This window comes from Salvelinus sp. IW2-2015, unplaced genomic scaffold (genome assembly GCF_002910315.2).
Source record: "Salvelinus sp. IW2-2015 unplaced genomic scaffold, ASM291031v2 Un_scaffold4131, whole genome shotgun sequence".
Taxonomy (NCBI): domain Eukaryota; kingdom Metazoa; phylum Chordata; class Actinopteri; order Salmoniformes; family Salmonidae; genus Salvelinus; species Salvelinus sp. IW2-2015.
Window position 1 is genome coordinate 46,512 of NW_019945403.1, and position 5,262 is coordinate 51,773.

Below are 5,262 nucleotides of genomic sequence, written 5' to 3' on the forward strand. Positions count from 1 at the left end.
CAGAGAAGACTGTGTGAGGCCGGGACCAGGACTGATCAACGTCAGCCAGGAGGACGTACCGTGACCTGTACATGTTCCTGTAGATGCACTCGTTCATGATGGTCAGCTGGCCGTTGAGGTGGATATCCCCTTCCAGCTCCTGCCTTCCACCCAGTAGAGGGCTTGAGGAAGTGGTTGATGGGCCAGCCAATCACCTCCAGAGTGCCCTCCTCTGCGTAGTACTGGAGGACCTTCTCCAGGTCAGGTCCACAGCTGGTGAGGTAGAGGACAACCCTCCGCACCCCCAGGAGCTTATAAAACTCCATGGTCTGGACAAACTGTTGGACGTTTTGTAGTCTCCAAACATGCTGACATGCACACGGTGAGGTAAAAGGGGAAGTCCTCCTCCCGTCTTCTCCGGTTCTGGATGCTCAGAAATGTCCGGTTGAGGGTGTCCTGGATGTCGAGGGATGTGCCGAGAGAGACGTGCGTGGCGTGGCATCCTGGTTCTTCGAGGCAAAGCATGTCTGCGGCCACATACGGGTAACCATAGTGGACGCTGTGCGTTACGACAGCAGCTGGAGCGACCTGGGGCGTGTCCTGAGCAGCACAACACACAGTACAGAGACATGGCGGTCTCTGTTAACCATGGCAATGATGCGTGTGCCCCCCTTCCTGTGGTCCTGGTATGCAGACACCATTAGATGAGTTGAACCCTTGACTGGTGTTATAGTCTCATTGGCTGTGTGAAGAGGGCAGGTAGAGAGAACAGGGAGGAGGAAGTGAGCTTGAGTAGAGTTGGTCCTGAAAGTCACCAATGGGGAAGACAGTGTGACACATACTGTGGCAGACAGACACAGGATGATCAAAACCACTTTCCATTTCTGACTCCTGGATTGGTGCACGTCAGCCATTTGATCTGTTGGAGACCTATAGGAGGATCATGTCACAATCAACAATACGATGATACAACAACATCATCATCATATCATCACAACATCCTCACTATCCTGTCATAATCAAAACATTGACATGGATATTATCAGTGATGCACTGAACAATCAGACAGGGAAAATCAAGGCAACTGGCTTTCAATCAGCCTAATCCATCTGGTCCACCCCAAACATATATCTGATATCTCCATACTTACATGTTGGCTGTGTGATCCCCACCTCCTGGTCTGTTCTGTCATTCAGTGGGGCTGTAGGGGAGTCTCTCATCTCTCTGTTGTCAGGAGTTCAGGGGGCAGTCAAGAGATTCAGGCTCTGGTCCAGATGATCGTGCTGCTCTTCTTCTCAACATCCCAGGAAAATGAAGGGGGCTCTGACGGCCATCAACACAGGTTACATTAACACTATACTGCTGACCTCAGTCTACATGGCATCATTCTGACAGCAACATTCTAACAGTGTAATTAATACATTTTATATTCAGCATGCAAAGCAAAAATAATCATTTGGTTGTGTTTATGAAGGCCTTGGGTAACAACATTAGAATACCATTTTATTTTATTTTAAATAACACAATAGCATTTTCATTAGTTTATGTCACTGTAGGCTGTATGTACAAACTAAAAACACAAAAAACACAAACATTCAAGCGTACATCAATTTCATTGGGAGTGACTTTGTTAAAACTATGAAACAGAAAGCATATGTGTTGGAACATGGTAACAGATTATTTTTATAAAACAAATTAAAAATTAAAATACCTCAACCACCCAGTCAAGTCAAGACCGCGGTCAAATGATGACAACATCAGTAGCCTAAGCATCAATTATAAGGGCCAAGTGGCCTTGATAAATAGTGAAACTCAATAATGGCATTGTAATGAGTATAAGTATCACATGACAGCGGTCAATAATAGTCAATTATTGTCAGCTTGTGCTTGTGTGTATTCACCAATGGCATCAGTTGTATTTATTTAGCTGTTATCCTTGTTCTAACAGATGGCAAAATCGTCGTAACTTTCACTTGCTTGTCACACTTTGACATACTTTGTTTGGTTGTAGTGTGTAAAAGTTTCCTGTTTCTCTTTATTGTGTCCCTGTCTCTGTCATTCTGTGGAGTACAACGGCTGGTAAGGTGCCTTATTTGCCAAAGGGGGAGCTCCCATCTCACTTTGTCATCGGTCCGGCCAGACTTTCTTTGTACTTTGCAATAAAGGAGAAATTGTCCTGGTGACAATCCTCCCCTTACCAAGGTAAGGTTCCACAAGCCTCATCACCACATTCTCTGACACTGCTCACCTGCTGCCTGATGTTGATATTTTGTAAAATTCGCCATGCTCTCACTGTGTAGCCTACTCCGAGAGAGACAGTTGATTGAATTTTCTCTGCACAAAAGGCCAATCTTATTGTTTGATTAGATTTAATAAGGAATAAAGAAGAGGATTATGAATGTGCTGAAACCTGCTAAATCAGTAGAGTACAATGGAAACCATAAACATTTTGAAAACAGTTGTCTCCACCCACTTCAAACTGCTTTTCAACCCAGACCTTAGAACCTGTCACATTTCCACCTAGAGACATGTGCACCCAATATATCATATTTATTATAATAATAAATAATAATAATACAAAATCTTATTCTTATTAATGATGATGATATTAATAATAATAATAATGGACACAAATAATAATAATTAATACAATAACTCTTATTCGTATTAATGATGATGATATTAATAATAATAATAATGGACACAATAATAATTAATAATACAATACTCTTATTCGTATTAATGATGATGATATAATAATAATATAATGGACACAAATAATATAATAATACAATACTCTATTCGTATTAATGATGATGATGATATTAATTATAATAATTATAATAATAATAAAGCTGTAACATATGACTATTTAAATGTAATATACCATACTGTCATTATTTCAATAGGTTTACATAAATGTAATACATTTTAATAGGCTATTCTTCATATTTCAATAGGCTATTTTAATACATTGAAATATACATTTTAACCTGAATGTTTTAATCATAAAGTGCAAGTATGCACTCAATTAATTTGGGAATACAAATTCAAAACTATTGAATTGAATTACAATTTCTCTTGGCAAAACATTAGATCAAGACAACTTTTGCCCACATCAATTATGATTTCTGACAATCACAATTAAATGATTTAATCCAATAAAAAATGTGTACCCACCCTGAATACCAGCCTGGTCTCATAGACCAGACGTAACATAGTAAATGTAAATCGAAAACTCAAATCGTATGATATTTTATGTTTGGTATTTGGTATTTATTAGGGATCATTAGCTGTTGCAAAAGCAGCAGCTACTCTTCCTGGGGTCCAACAAAACATGAAACACAACACAGAATGACATAATACAGAACATCAATAGACAAGAACAGCTAAAAGACAGAACTACATAAAACAAATTAAAGCACACGTAGCCTACATATTCAATGCATACACACAAATATCTAGGTCAAATAGGGGAGAGGCGTTGTACCGCGAGGTGTTGCTTTATCTGTTTTTAAACCAGGTTTGCTGTTACATAAGATATATGGTTAGTTAAGGCAATAACAAAAGTAGGGTGGTTGGTCAAGGTGGATGGGTAGGCATATAACACGACCGTCTAGCAACCCAAAGGATGTGAGTTCAAACCTCATCACGTACAACATTAGCTAATTAGCAACTTTTCAACTACTTACTACTTTTTAGCTACTTTGCAACTACTCAGCATGTTAGCTAACCCTTCCTCTAACCCTAACCTTAACCCTTTTAGCTAACCCTAACCCTTTTAGCTAACCCTTCCCCAAACGCGAACTTTAACGCTTTAACCTAACTCATGAACTTAACCCTAACCTTGAACCCTAACCCTAACCCCTAGCATAGCTAACACCAGCCAGATAGTTAACATTAGCGAACTATGTAGAATTTGTAGCATATCATACGTCTTGCAAATTTGTAACATATAGTACGTTTTGCAAATTTGGAACATATAGTAAGTTTTGCAGGTTCGTAACATATTGTACAGTTTGAAAAATTGTAACTTATAATACGAATTGTAATTTGTAACATACCATACAAAATGGGTGATGGACATCCACAATTTAATACATACCGTACGAAACATAACATATCATGCTAAATGATATGTCTCAGATATACATACAGAATAACACAAAATGCTCTGAGACCAGGTTGTGAATATCCCTCCTTACGTTATTGGCCCTATGACAAATATGAACTTACTTTAAGCTCTTTCTCTTTGTTGTGATGTTGTGAGGCTTCTTGTGTAAATTCAACCGATGATCTGTAGTAGCCTGTAGGGCTGCACTGTATGTTCCACCTCTGTGTTAGATAAGTGAATGATAAGCATCTACTGTTGGGACAACCTTTTGTGTCACAGCAAGTGAAAGCAAGGTTCGGTTCAAAATGGTCTGCCATGATTGAAAGTCATACACCCCTCCCTCCCCAAAGCAGGGACTCCATGAGCGATGTGGCCACACCTCTGAAGATACTGTAGCGTGAGAGAAATATTTAGGTACAATCCTGCATGCACAAGTTATCATGCCACTCCTTGTCATATTAAACAGAATGGAGAACAGACAATTTGATCCTGATTCGATAACCTTCACATCTATCCTCCACAATGTATGAAACTCCATCACATGCTATTGCTTATTACGCTATAGTACTCACCCTAGCCTACTGTACTAGCCCACTTCATACAATGGGTGGGTCTAATTCTGAATGTTTTTTTGTTAAAACTGCATTCCAGCCAGTGTCTATTCCACAAGTTACCACCGGCTAAATCTATGATGTTAAAATGCCGATTTTCCATCTGACTGCCAATCCACTGTCTCATCAGCCCAGCCAGGCAATTTATAACCTTGATCTCCACTATAAAACCATCTAGACACTATTTKTTTTAGACTAACATTTAGTTTTCAAAAGTGGAGATTTGTATAAACCTTCCTGTCTGTCTCTCTGACATTTTCAACATTGTTTCAATATTCAAATTCGATCTCCAGCTGTCCCATAGTAATGAACATCTCGGGAGTTGGGATGAGACAGACAGGCAGGCAGCTTTTCTCAGCCAGTCGAAAAAATGAATCAGCTTCATTTTTATGGATATACAGTGCTTTCAAAAGTATTCAGAACCCTTGACTTTTTCCACATTTTGTTGCGTTACAGCCTTATTCTTATTCTTTCTCCCCTTGTCTCCTCCTCTAGTTTCAACAATTTGAGGTCACAGGATAGGTCAAAACAAATCTGTGCAGCCAATGACAGGAGATG

At 39.4% G+C, this 5,262-nt stretch overlaps 1 long non-coding RNA gene across 1 annotated transcript; it reads right to left on the minus strand.

Annotated features, from left to right (window-relative positions):
- Nucleotides 1-15: 15 nt before the first annotated feature.
- Nucleotides 16-4,415, minus strand: LOC139026213 (uncharacterized). Its single transcript, XR_011477965.1, has 3 exons — nucleotides 4,212-4,415; nucleotides 1,130-1,300; nucleotides 16-909 (listed from the first exon to the last, which is right to left on the minus strand). It is a non-coding gene; the product is annotated as an uncharacterized lncRNA (long non-coding RNA).
- Between the last annotated feature and the right edge of the window lie 847 nt (nucleotides 4,416-5,262).